At 37.7% G+C, this 15,006-nt stretch overlaps 2 protein-coding genes across 3 annotated transcripts in view; one reads left to right on the top strand and one right to left on the bottom strand.

The window, feature by feature from the left end:
* TRPM5 (transient receptor potential cation channel subfamily M member 5) overlaps window positions 1-4,089 on the bottom strand; it is a 50,061-nt gene extending 45,972 nt beyond the window's left edge. For both annotated transcript variants that reach the window (XM_068683456.1, XM_068683457.1), the window contains exon 1: window positions 3,951-4,089. The gene's annotated coding sequence lies outside the window, so the exon portion shown is untranslated. The remainder of the gene's footprint in view (window positions 1-3,950) is intronic.
* Window positions 1-15,006, top strand: part of KCNQ1 (potassium voltage-gated channel subfamily Q member 1) — a 389,773-nt gene that overhangs the window by 32,058 nt on the left and 342,709 nt on the right. The gene's annotated exons all lie outside the window — the stretch shown is intronic.

Here is a 15,006-nt window from a genome sequence, read left to right on the forward strand (position 1 = left end):
TCAAATGCAGTGAACTCTGCCTAACAGAGGTTAACATGCTGTAGGAGAGAAATAAAATAGCAGATGCTTCTCTTTGCTTGATCTTTATACACCTATAAGGTATTACCTTGTTCAGTTTTTTTCTGCTTGCAGGGTCTTGTTTTTATTGAGATGAAATGTGGAGATCAAGGAAAAAAGGAAACAAGAATGTTTAAGCACAAACAAATCTATAAGCCATCTCCTCACAGGTTATGCCACAGCGTGGGCCTATGCAGCAAGCAAGAGCTTAGATTAGCACTTCAGTAGTTACTATGTTGTTGGATACTCTTGTTTGAAGTATGACAGAATTCCTATTAATATTTCTGCTATAAAGTTGGATCATAACTCTAGCTAGGGTAAAGTTTCTGTAGTTGCAGAAACATGGATCTACATATATAGAAGATTTGACAATGCTATTTGCATAAGAAATGAAAAAAATAGATGCACATGCAAGTTCTAATTAATTACAGGATGCAAGTACAGAAAAGCTTAAGAAACCACTTTTTCACTTGCCACAAGTCTCATAAAAATAAATAAGACCTAGAACTCTGTAATTATTATTAGGAACAGAAGTGCAGATTTAAAATGTAGCTGTAAGAACACTTAACTTGTACAATTACTGTTGATGTCCTCTGTCCTACTCAATGTTGGTTATGGCTGATTTGCCCAGAGAAGCTGTGAATGACCCATTCCTGGAAGTGTCCAAGGCAAGGTTGGATGGGGCTCTCAGCAACCTGGTCTAGTGAGAGATGTCACAGAATCATCTAGGTTGGAAGAGACCTCCAAGATCAGAGTCCAACCTCTGACCTAACACTAACCAGTTCTCCACTAAACCATGTCACTAAGTTCTAAATCTGAACATCTTTTAAAGACCTCCAGGAAAGGTGACTCAACCACTTCCCTGGGCAGCCCATTCCAATGCCTAACAACCCTTTCAGTAAAGAAGTTATTTCTAATATCCAACTTAAACCTCCCCTGAAGCAACTTTAGCCTGTTCCCTCTTGTCTTATCACCAGGCACATGGGAGAATAGACAACCCCCCCACCTTACAGCCTCCTTTAAGGTACCTGTAGAGTGCAATAAGGTTGCCCCTGAACCTCCTGTTCTCCAGGCTCAACAATCCCAGCTCCCTCAGATGTCTCTCATAAGCCTTGTTCTCCAGACCCCTCACCAGCTTCGTTGCCCTTCTCTAGACTCACTAGTGCACCTTGATGTCCTTCTTGTAGCGAGGGGCCCAAAACTGAACACAGTACTCGAGGTGCGGCCCCACCAGAGCCAAGTACAGGGGGATGATCACTTCCCTGGCCCTGCTAGCCACACTGCTGCTTATACAAGCCAGGATGCTGTTGGCCTTCTTGGCCCCCTGAGCACACTGCTGGCTCATATTCAGCCGACTATCCACCAATACTGCCATGTCCTTCTCTGCCTGGCAGCTCTCCAACCACTCATCTCCCAGCCTGTAGCTCTGCTTGGGGTTATTGCACCCCAGGTGCAGGACCTGGCACTTGGCCTTGTTGAACTTCATGCAGTTGGCCTCAGCTCATCAGTGCAGCCTATCCAGATCCTCCTGCAGAGCCTTCCTGCCCTCGAGCAGATCAACACATGCACCTAACTTGGTGTCATCTGCAAACTTACTGAGGGTGCACTCAATGCCCTCATCCAGATCATCGATAAAGATATTAAAGAGAACTTGCCCCAGCACCGAGCCCTGGGGGATGCCACCAGTGACTGGCCTCCAACTGGATTTGACTCCATTTACCACAACTCTTTGGGCCCGGCTATCCAGCCAGTTTCTAACCCAACGAAGCATGTGCCAGTCCAAGTCAAGAGCAGCCAGTTTCTTGAGGAGAATGCTGTGGGAAACGATGTCAAAAGCCTTGCTGAAGTCAAGGTAGACCACATCCACAGCCTCTCCCTCATCTACTAAGCACGTCACTTTGTCATAGAAGAAGATCAGGTTCATCAAGCAGGACCTGCCTTCCATAAACACATGCTGACTGGGCCTGATTGCCTGGTTGCCCTGCAAGTGCCGCGTGATGACACTCAAGATAATCTGCTCCGTGAGCTTCCTTGGCACTGAGGTCAAACTGACAGGCCTATAGTTTCCTGGGTCTACCCTCCAGCCCTTCTTGTAGATGGGCATCACATTTGCTAGCCGCTGGTCAACGGGGACCTCCCCTGATAGCAAGGACTGCTGATAAATGATGGAAAGCAGATTGGTCAGCTCTTCTGGCAGTTCTCTCAGCACCCTCGGGTGGATCCCATCCGGCCCCATCGACTTGCGTACACCCAAGTGCTGTAGCAGGTCACCAACCATTTCCTCGTGGTTTGTGAGGGCCATATCCTGCTCCCCATCCCCTTCCACCGGCTCAGGGTACTGGGTATCTAGAGAATAACTGGTCTTGCTGCTAAAGACTGAGGCAAAGAAGGCATTAAGCACCTCAGCCTTTTCCTCATCTCTCGTCACTAAGTTTCCCCCTGCATTCAGTAAAGGATGAAGATACTCCTTAGTCCTCTGCCCATGGCAGGACCATGCCAATATCCCTGCCCATGGTGGGTTTGTGTATGTGTGTGTAATTAAATGATCTTTAATGTCCCTTCCAACCCAAACCATTCTATGATTCTAGGGTTACAATACTGACTTAAAAAAAAAAAAAAAGCATAGTGTAAAATGCAGAATAATATTCAACATAAAACTGAAGCAGGCTACATATTCATCTGGGGTGATGCTAATTAGTAGACAGTCAATTTATTTCTCCAAAGGTCTTAAAAAGTCTATTTTAAAGGTAAAAGACCTAGTGTTTTTAAAAACTGTGTACCTAATTTTAATTAGATGAGCAGTTCCCTTGAGCTATCTGCTAGAATCAAAAGAATTCCATAAAGTTAAAAAAAATAGCAAAAATGAGGATGACTTTCACCTTCATTTATTATTTCTTTTTTAGTTTACTGGGAGATCATGCTTTCCCAGATGAAGAGTTAATGAAGATCAAATTTAACCAAACTCTGGCCTGTCAACATTCCTGCTTGTGTTCCCTGTGATCCTGTCTGAATGCAGGGTCTTCACAGACAGTTAACTGCCTTTTATCAGAAACCTTCATAATGAGGGCTTTTTCTAAATAAACTTTGGTACTTAACATTCAGAAAACCAATTCTGTTCTGAATGCACGAGGAGAGCTGAACAGCACAGTGCACAGATATGTTCGGTGTATGCTTATGCCCTAAGCTCATGGGGCTGGTAGAAGAATCCCACAGAGCACAAACCTGCAGAGTAGGACAGCAGAAGGCATGGGTACACCTTTCTACTCTGCTGTCTAAGAAACAGCTGTAGAGCAGAAACCTGCCTACTGTACCAGTTCTGCAGTTTGTTATTATCAGACCAAAAACAGTAGCCAAAGATCAGGTAGATAAAAAATCTGTGAAGATTTGGAGGCTTATTCTTAGTGCAAGGTAAATGTCTAAACAGTGGAGACTGCAATAATAGAACATTGTTGAGGTCTAATTGCAAAATCAATATAGTAAGTTAGGTACTATTGGTGTAAAAACATGTTTTCATATACTGAACAAAAAAACAACTGATGGAAAGTGATCTGGATCATGGATAACAAAAAACAACAACGAGCTTGTGAAATTCCTAATGCAGAAAATCTGGAAGTTTTGCATCTACTTCACTAATCAGAAGGAGAAAAGAGTAGCAATATCTATTTTATGTCACTGCTGATTACTCACAGGTGATGAAGGGAAAGTAAAATGTTAAGTAACTATCTCCTCTTAGCTGAGTCACAATCATCTCTTTTTAAACTTTAAGAAAACAATCTGCCTTTCTCTCCCAGGGAGAGAGAATTACTCTAAAGGCTCTAAGTAAGTACTAGCAATGCACATAACAACTCTTACAGTGCCTATATAAATTTATGTAGTATAGCTAGTGATCCTACCTGCTGGCTGTTCTTTGCAGTAGGCATGACTCTCCAGCTGTAATGCTGAAGTTGCACTGAGGTGGCTGTTGTTACCAATGTTATTTGATGCTGCTCCCTTTTTATGAGGAAAGAGGAAGATGTTACCACATTACTAGGCACACCTGGCCTCTCAAACTCATGACAATGAAAGTAAACATTGCTAGTATACAATGATAACAACAGCTCTTCTTATGTCAAACACAGAGATGCAAATAGCAAACATTTACCTGTAGCAGTAATGGGATATACAGTTACTAGAAACAGACAACCAGCAGCAATGTACTTTAGATATGAATATAGTTTCTAAATTAGCTTTTCAAATGATTGCAGTAGAATGAATATTCAGTAGCTGCATCAGCAACTAACTCTCCTTTCTTACTGGAAGGAGTTACATGCCTCATATCTGCTTTCCCCAGCTGTAAGAAATCCTTAATAAACTTCCCAGAGTGCACGTATGCAGTCTAAGTGCTCTCTAAAAGGCTTAGATTTCTGAACAAACACTGTCCATTTATCTTCACAGATAAATTCAAGTTTTGGTGCACAGCATGTCAGCTTTAATTTTGTGTTCATTTAAGGGAATTATTCTGTATTTAGGGTGTAAATGTTGCATCACCGTGCTTTCTTAGGTAACTTGCCTTTGGGGCTTTTTGATATAAAACATCTCACTCAGTATGAATTATTGCAGTTCAAGCTACTTTGAACAAACTGAAGACATGCCCAACCTTTTCAGTTTTTTCAGGATCAGTCATATGTTTATGCAAATATTTTTTGTCCTTGGCTATCAAAATAAGTGGTTGGAGTTCTACTTTTATTTTATATATATATATATGTATATATATATATATATATATATATATATATATATGTATATATGTATTATATATATGTATTATATATATACATATTTATATGTATAAATGTATATTTGGTATTTCAACATAAGTTGATATATCCATAAACATTTGGTGTCCTTAGTAGAGATTTCTCTGTTTTCGCCTTAAATTTACCTTTCATCTGCAAGTCTGGTTTTCTTTGTGCTTTGTTTCTAAAACTTTCAGAAAATGTCTCTGATATCCATTTCAGTTTGATTAGATTACAAAATGACCTAAAACCAGTCAGATATCCAAATTCTACTTGTTCAAGAAAAGAGCAAATTTTGTTTCGCCTCATGCTGACCTGTAATTATTCTGGATTGCTCCAAAATTTCCTTTGTGTACATACTTGTCACTATTTTTGCTTTTTAAACCACCATTGTTTTTGTTAATGCTTTTATTTCTAGGAATATAATTGTGTTAAATTCCATTACATCAGTTGTAAAAAGTCCTTTATCCTTGATCTTTGTTATAATAGTAACAGTTGCTTGAGGTATAAAAACCTGAAATTAAGCATGACCATAGTCAAGAAATTTTCTTGGAAATATTGTAATATGTTTCTCTGAACAAAATTGTAATATATAGTGTTGAAGGCACTGGCCTTTTTTGTCCAGATTTGACTGACTAAGGAGCAATACTAGGTCTGATACCAAACACTTCATGTACCAGGTAACTTGCAGATAGTAAGACTATTTCAGTCCCTCCTTGGCTATATTTTTTGCAAGTCTTATCTTTGTAGAAGTCCTGTATGCTTTTTATATTCTTAAGTAGTATTTATATTTGCCTGACAGAACATCACAGGTTTTTATTTTGTTTGCTTCTTGTTTTGTTTTCCCTTCTGCTCTAAGCAGATATGTTTATTATTAGCGTATTTCTTAGACAGTTTCACTACTTTTTTTGAACAATTCTGGTAAGTCTTGGTGATTCTGACCAGTTGTTGCACCTGTGCATCCATTTCCCTTCCTGGTAGCTTTTCAGCTTTCATGTCAGTCTGCTAAGAGGGAAATAATGCTTGAGTAGGAATACTCATAACTTATTGTTGTCTTACAAATGTTTGAGACTGGAAGTTTTGTAAGCTTCTGAATGCATCTTTTATACTGCAAATGCATGACACCATTTATTCTGCCCTTGCAACTGGCTTGCTCGTTCTGCCAGTTTATGTGCAATGATTTATTATGTACAGTCCTTTGTGTTGTAAGGTGAAACCTCCATTTCAGTGTTCCTTGAATTGAGCAGTCTTCTAACCTAGCACCTGAGTTTGAGTTTGCTGAATTTTCAACAGAATTCCCCATTTCTCCTCTGACTATTAACTCCAGGCACTGATGTGGTGACAGGTCATGTTTATATTTTCTTTGCGTGGTGGTTGGTCTGTAACTTAAAAGATCAGTGTTATCACTTACAAGTAATTAGTTATATGCGGCTGATAAGTCAGGTTATGTCCATTTCTGTGTTCATGTGGTGAAGTTTCACAGAAGGAGCAAATACAGGGAAGAGGATGCATCTCTGTATGGTATTATCAGCAGTTAAAGTATTTATTGAAGTTTGTTTCAATTCAAAACACACACGACGTCTTGATTTAAAATCCTAATGTTGTTGGTTCTGTCTGCACACCGCAACATTTTACAGTGTTTCAGAGTATCCCTACCTTTGCAGTGACTAATCCTGTTTCTCCTCTTCACCAGCAAATCTGGGTGCTTAATGTACCATGGCATTTACCATCACAGCTACAAAGGAGGACAGTGCTATTATCCCATTTACAAGTTAGGAACCTGGGGCACAAATAAGATCAATGACACACCTGAGCTCACACAGGAAGTCTGTAGGAGAACTGGGGAGTGAACTCTGGTCATTCAAGTTCAACGTTAGAGACAGTAACTTTCCTCTTTAACGGTGGACTGAAAATACTTCCTTAAACTCAGTATACATACAGGAATTAAGCTTATAGTGCTCTCTTTGATAATTTTTTATTAAATTGCAAATTTGGGCAATGTATCAAGTTAAAGTCCATTTTTTAATCCTTTTTTGTTTGTTTGTTTGTTTTGCATTGATGACTACTCATTATCACTGAAAAGAGAGAACCTTTGTGACATATTTGCAATTGCTTTCTTACTCTTCCTTGCTCTTTTAATTTTATAATGGTATTTCCAGATTTTTTTTCTGAGATTTTCCTGGTCCTGTATTGTATTTAGATTGCAGTGGTAAATCAGTATTTGACAGTTCATGTAATGTTCATGATGCTCTTCCCATCAAACTAAGTTATTAGTAATTTATTGTATTATTAACATGAGAGAATCATTTTACAAGTAGTGTAAAGAGATTCATTGCTGCTACGCATAATCAATGGGATGGTAAAAATTGGGTAGAGGTAGAGGGTTCCTTTATATTGAAAAGGCTCTGCAAAGGCAGTACTGAAAAATTGTTAGTGTCAGATTCCCGACTGCATCGAATTACCATATTATGACTCAGTTTACAGCAGATAAGTAAATGAGTAGTGTTTTGGTTTTACTGTGTTGAGAGAAGTCATTGAATCACCTTCTCTTTAGAGTATCAGGTCTCTTGTGTTCAAAAATAGGATCATTTCCTTAAGCTACTTTGTTCCATTTCTTCTCTAGATGAAAACATAACACTTCAATGGTTGCAGCAACAGAACTGATGATTAATGTGATTGTAATAAAGCAGCTTGTCCCACTGAAGACCAGCTAGCTTTGCAGTAGAAAGAGGCACACGCGTGCCTGTAGCCAGTTAAGATTAACTGGGTGCAGCTGAAAGTGCACCCAGTGATAAAGTAAGTAAAGAGCTCCTCAGATGAGAAAGATGAAAAAAGAGCTAGAAGCTCCTATGAGCAGTGAAAGGGAGATCTAGAGAAGTAGCTTTCAGGGACTGTGCTCCTCTACTAGGCGGGAGGAGAAAATAACTGCAAGTAGGTTACATTGAGTTTTAAGTCTTTGAAGGTGCTTCAGGGGTTGTGAGATGGACAGTTCTAGCTTTTGTTGAAGAACAAGAGGGACTGGGATAGCAGTGCAAAGCAATGTTGCTTGAGATGTCATCTATGAACAACTATATTTTAGTAGGTCTATACTTCTAGTCACCTTTCAATGCATTTTAACTACAACAAGATATAGACTCTAGTCTGGAGCTCACTTGGAGATCAACTGTTACACAGTTATCTCCAGTCTAAAAGTCTAAACCCAGATCTCTCTCTCTTCTGCAAACTTTGTCTTTCCTTTGACCTATAAACTATAACCACCTGTGTTGAGGTTCTAAAAAAAATGCTGGATTTTAAATGCCAGTTTACAGACAGTATCTCTGTAGTTAAGAAATACATGTACTGCAAAATGAGCTTACTGGTCAGGTTATTCAATCAATTGCCATACCTGAACAGGACAGAGTGCTCAAGTAAGACTTACTGTGTCAAAGGACATTCTGATCACGTCTCCTTTTCTTAAAATAAATCTGTAAAAAGAAAAGGGAAAAAAAAAAAAAAAAACATAGGAGCAGTGGCAAAGTTGTGTAAGCTTGTCAGCAGTAACACACAATTTCCTAACTGTATGAAATAGCTTCCTTATTCTTAGCGTGCCAGTTATTTTTCCTTTTTCATAACTTGCTGATTCTTTTCACTTCACTTTCAGTTTATTTAGAAGGATCGATTCTTAAATACTTTTCTATCAAGAAAGTATTGCTGTCTATTATCAGAAATATCTACAAAAATGAGACAAACCACCTGTAGCCTATTTGGTCAGGCCAGATAAACTTGTTACTGTAGCCACTAGAGGGACCTCCAGGAACAGAATATACAAACATTTGCAAAGGGTATTTTGAAATACTAAGTTTCTTTAAAAAGAAGGGGAAAAAAAAAAAGCTTTGCAGGTCAATCACATTGTCATTTGATAAAAATGAGCTCTGAAATAATAGGAAATGTGAATTAACTAATTATCTCATAGACTTCATCAAGAAAGTTCAGTTCTCCTGGTAGGATATGAGTTTAGAGGATTCTTTCCTCTTCATGGAATTAGAGAGGTCAGAACATCTGCTTACAGAAGCCTTGTTATTTAGCAGAAAAGTTGTGCCTTGATCGCTTGAGGGGTACACAGCAAATATAATTATGCTCTTTTCAGAGTTGCTGAGAAAAACTAGGATTTGGATGTGATACAGACAGCCTGCAATCAACAAGCTTAGTTTCTCAGTGAATGGGATTTTAGCATAGCTTTCAATTTCTTTCAATTTTTAACAGTAGTTTAATAGCCTAATTAACAAATATTGGTGCCTCAGTACGTATGCACATGCTTACTAAAATGTAACTATGCTACCACTTGGATTATTGGATCTGTAATTAGCAGTCAATCTGGGAGATGAGGAGGGTAGTCACATTCCCTTTTATACTTCTGCAGTACTATTACAAGAATTTGTGGTGTACTTCATGCAGAAGATTTTGGGCTTTGCAGAGCACAAATGCAGCAACCTTTATTTTTATCCTTCTACATGAAATCTTGCTAATGCAAGCAACTGTGCTCCTGAGACATTGAAGATGATGACCCAAATAGAAGAACTACAATTAGCCCAATTAGCAAAAGGTCAAGGATGGGACTAGAATTTGGCATGAAATCACAAGTGGGGAAAAGGTCAAGAGAATTTTTGCAAGACCTTGTATTATATCACATTGCATTGTTTGCCTATATCTGTTGGAATGGTACTGGAGAAATGAAATCTCTTCTTTGTGAGATGAAAACAACCTGAAATTCCAGTTTGGCAGAGCTGACTGTTGCATAGGTCTCCTGTGGCCTATCCACTGAGTTTTATAGTTTACATTTTGTTTGCATTGAGAGGTTACTTGCTGTGGAAAGGTGTAGTTGTGGGGGAAGAGGTATTGCTAGTAGCTTTTGTATTGTTGTTCTCCATTTCCCTTATTTGGGGCATTAAAAAGCTATTTGGTGAATTGCTGTTTGAAAAATCTTTGTTTTTGCAATGGAATTACCATTATATTCCTTACCTTGCCTGTATAAACCTTCCACTGAAGTTATCTGGTGAACTACCTGCAATTAAAGGTCAGTCAACTGCAGTTACACCTAGCTGGAAGACAGATAACACCTGACAAAAGTGGGTTGCCAAGTGGGCTCTGCTGAATAATGGTTATCTATCCATGTCATTCCATACGTATGAAATAGGATATTATATTACAGATTAAAATATTTGCAGGCAGGAAGTGTTCCTTGATCAGGAAGAGATTTAGTGATAACTGGTGATGTTTTTACTTGCTTCAGCTGCTAAAAGTGAAACTGCCTGAAATACCAAAACATCCTCTTAGTAAACACAGGTCTCCCCATAAGTAACTATGGAGTTACAATTTGAGAGGATTTCAGAATTTCAAAAATTCAGTGAATTTATTTGAACCTTACTCAGTGGTGTTATTTGATCCTATTGGTCCTACTTCATCCAACAAAGACAGGGTTTATGAGTAGTCCGAGGAGAAGAATTTTCTCATGATGCAAGATGATGATATAACGATCCCTTCATTTGAAGAATGGATTCGTCACTCTGCCCTTATATACCTTTGCATATGTAAGAATATGCATATTGTAACCTGTATGGCATTACATGAGTAATCAAATTCCTGCTGTCTCACGTGCTTCTGTGATTATAATACATCCCTTGTGCCTTAATGCTGAAAATAAATGTTGCAGCATTTTGTCGACCTCCTTAGTTTTCTCTTTTGCAATGATTCTCAGAAGAATCCTTTTCCAGTTATGAAAATTGCTGAATAATTAACTACATCAAGGAACCAGGGAGAATGGGACAGCAAAGGCATTCTAAAAAATCACTTACACTTGGAAACTTTTAGTCAAACCTGCAACCATAGGCAGAAGGACAGGCTAACACTATAGAAAAAAAATATAATTAATGACATGAAACGAAATTCCAATTGGATGGTATTGGCCTTTTGAATGAACATTCATTGGCAAGAATAATTACGTCTTCCAAGTATTGCCCTGTCTGGTTTGGGAGAGGCGGGGGGGAATGACACAACTTCTTTTTCTGCTGGAGACAAAGAAATTAAATATTGTTGTAAATAGCAGAACTAATCCTGTGGACAAATAGAGCATTTTTTTTTTATTTTTATTTTTTTCACACTGATTGGTCCAATTTAAGTTGTAGACTAGTCAGCATTTTACCATATGTATAACTGAATACATGAAACAAAAAAAATGGGCTGTGTGCCATCAGTGTAAATATATGCTCAGATTCTTTCTTGAAACTGTTTTAGGATCTAAAACCAGAGCGCTGGTAGACAGTAACATTCTTTCCCAGAACAGCCCTGATGTGCTTCAAAAAGCTATGAAACAGCGTAAATAGAGGTAATAAACGTAGACATAACCATGCAGTAAGATAGCATTCAAACAGATAATATTAATCAGGATTGTCAACTGCAGGACTAGATAGTCTCCAGACTCCAGATATCTGGTGCATGCTAGTATCTTCTGCAATGTTTCTTCTCTCTAGTGACCAGATTCCTAAACTTACTGCACCCGCGGTTAAAAATAACCTGGCACCAAAGAGGGAGGGAGGGAGAATTAAAAGCCAGTTTAAACTTTCTGAATAGGAAGTCATCAGCTGTTTTCTGTTTGTCACATTTGTCTCGAGACTGATACAATAGCAGACTGTGTGAGCACCTTTTTAAAGCATCCTTTTTTTGACAGTGATTAGTCTTTTTATGAAGTCATTCATTAATGTGGACGCTGACTTATAACTGAATATCTGCTACCCTGTTAGGATGCTCCTATTTTGTTCATTCTTATCTAGAGGAAGAAAAGGTGGTTTTGTCTTTCCAAGTTCTGCTCCGTCTGTAAATAGCAAATTTGCCACTCAGGCAAATTTGGTATTTCGAAAGAGATGGCTATATTGTCCAGTTTTCTGGAAGTGATTTAGTGAGGGTATGGGGGACAGTCTGCCCAACCAGTAGTCTGCTAATGCTTAAGGATGAACACCTCCTGCATCTTCCTTTGTGGTGCTCGTCCTAATTACCCGTACTGTACTGTGGTGCTTTTTAATTGAATGACAAAGGCACCTTCCTTGGACATTCTTATCCCAGTACTTTGTGATGGTGCTACTGCTGAATCAGAGAAAGCCTGGACAGCAGTGGTTAATAGATGTTTAAATTGCAGGTAGAGTAATGACACAGCTGTGCATGTTCCTGATCAAGGAAGCTGGAATAAATTCACCTGAAGGAAAAATTGAGCTGAACTAACCTGAGGATTCTCCCTAGCCATACAGCTAGGTGACCACAAAGCACTAGGGGAGAAGGATAAAGCTGTTACTGCGCTTTATTGTATTTTTATCTTAACAGTCCGGCTTTTGGGGAATACTGCAGTTTCATATGATTTACACTGTCCATATCTGGAGTTTCTACTGGTATGCTACCTAAGTTGTTTGACTAGCAATGCCTGTCATCAGGGAAAATCTGCTGTATGTATACATAAGAAGCATGAATGCATTTCAGAGCCTGTTAGAAAGACTGCTTAAATTTAAAACCTAAAGTTAAGCTGGTATAAAAGTATACCACTTGTATATTTAATAAATTGTTATTGATTTAAAAGAACGATAAATAAGATTACTTAAGCATCCAGTGAAAGATGTGTATAGGTATTCAGAAAAATGTTCTTAATTGTAACTTATTTAGTGAATGAAAACATGTATATCTCCCCACTGAAATGGCTGAACCACTGTCTTTCCAAGTTTTCAAAAATGAAACAAACTCTTTTATCTCTTTATACTTTCCTTACCTCTGCTTTGAATCCACAAGGCTAATGTTCAATTGTTCAGCATATTATTATGCTTTCAAGCTTTTCTTCATGTCAGAGGTCTAAGTACTTATGTTTTGTAGGTTTTAATATGAGTATCTTTAAGTAATGACATGCTCCTGTGAACAGATTTATTTTAAATTAAGATAGAGAATATTTCGAAAGCTACTGGCATACAGTCATTGCTATATGGAAGTATTTAAACAGTCTAGGATTCCATTTTCAATTCAGAACTAAGTTGCTTTTACCTACATTGCTGGCTGTTTTAAAAACAATCTACTGATCAAACTGTGAACCCTCGAGGCAATGGAATGCAAAAAGGGATTTGCTCTAATTCAAGAAAAATAATCTGAAAATTAAGATGAAAACAACTTCTTCCTCTCTTTGAAGGAAGTTTTTTAACCTGTCCCCTTCTCTAGCTGGGCAGAAATGGGGGAATTTGTATTTAAAAAACAAACCAAACCATCCCCCAAGGTAATCTAACAGTAAGCAGGAGGATTTCTGAACATGAGCACGATTAATATCAAGACATGGGTACTCATGAGGGGGGAAAAATGGGAATTGCCGTTACCATGTTAACGGCATTCATCTTTAAAATGTTTCAAATTATAATACAGTTTTGGTGATACAATATATAATAATTATTCCCTAGAGACTCATAATGAATTAGTCATCTATTCAACACTTGTATTTAAGCATGCAATTGATTTCAGATATGCCAGACAGATGTTTTATCATTCAGTAAAATGAACTAGATAGAAGTCATATAATAAAATGATTTTTAATATATAAAAATTAACTTCCTCAATCAGTACACACTGAAAAAATTATATTTTGATAGATTCCTTGACTCTGGGGAAAAGATGTTCATATATAGCCTAAATATTTATTTTAAACATTATCAAATTGAAAATTCCTTCATTTCTGATGATTATTTGAAAAATTAAGTCAACACCAAAACGAAACATTATGAAAGTATTTAGGACATGAGAAACAAAGTAGTGGGTTACAGAGCTTTTCATGTTTTGCAATGAAGAAGTTATTGAAATAAACTTTGTCCATTTTGAACAGTTCCTTATTGAACAGAGGGTAAAAGTTAGCTATTAATTTTCTTCCCTACATAGCTATTTAACTTTTGTCTTGAAAGGAAATTGTATGTAACAGAACCCTCTATTTTCCTGTATTCAGATACATTGGATTTTCTATTCTGTTTTGTTAATCAACAGATAAATAACAAGACAATGCCATAATATTTTAAAAGATTTTGGAAACAGTTTATGAAGAATATAATCTGAATGCCTCTTGTTTTGTTGAACTATGAAAATTATTTTGCACCTGGCTTTAGGATAAGGTCCTGAATAATACAGACAATATGTCAGTCTTTAAAGTAGAACACTTGCATAAAGAAACACATTTGTTAACTTTAATACTGTGATTTTATCAGGCCAGTCCTCAAACAGTGAGCCTTCAAGGGTAGCAATGACATTTTTTCTTCTGTTAGTCATTTTTCTTGCATACTTTCTGCAAGAACAGCAAATGATTTCTGAATGTCTTCTAAGCAAACGACTAACAATCTGACTTGAAGAGTCACACACATGTTTCTTTTTGGTGCTAAATATATTATAAGCTGAGGTGAGCAAAGTCATTGTCAGTGGGTTTCCTCTGTGGTCAGAACAGACACGGTGTCTTTACCAAGAAGCAGAGCTTTTTTCTGAAGCACTACTAAGATCTTTGAGCTTTTACTCAGGAACAAATCAAATGTTCTCTTCTAGACTGGAAGCTAGATACTAGAAATTGGCTAAATTGCAGGCAAGAAACTAAAGAGTCCTTGTTCAGGGGTACATGTTGGGCTGGTCTTTCCTTGGCTCCCTGCATCCTATGGTCAAGGTTCAAGCACAGGAATAATTCCTGACCTTGGAGGTTTTATCTTCCCATTCAAGCCACAAAGAAACTGCAGTCACTGGGTATGGGAAAGGCAGTTGCAGTTTATAATAAAATAGATTTTCCCTATGTGATTTCTATGTAGAACTTCCTTCTTAAAATGCTTGATACACACCTGTCTTCACAGTTCCTGAGGACAGAGAAAACAGAGTTAGCTGTAATTTGGATCTATTTTGATCAAATGCAGGACAAGTTTCCTTTGTTGTGCTGTTTTTATTAACTTTGTTCTTCTTGCTCTGACTGAAGGGGGAAAAGCCTTTTGTTGGTTTAAAAACAAGTTTTGCAAATTCTTTTTTTTAAATACTTCTGTATTTGCATTCCTAACAAGGGGTCAGATTCTTCATGGATATAAATTAGTGCTTTATAAGAGTCTACAGTCTTGCTTATTTACACTAGTGAAGGATCTTGCCCAGTTTGCCTACCATGTGT

The sequence above is a fragment of the Anas acuta genome, chromosome 5 (genome assembly GCF_963932015.1).
Source record: "Anas acuta chromosome 5, bAnaAcu1.1, whole genome shotgun sequence".
In the NCBI taxonomy this organism is placed as follows: Eukaryota; Metazoa; Chordata; class Aves; order Anseriformes; family Anatidae; genus Anas; species Anas acuta.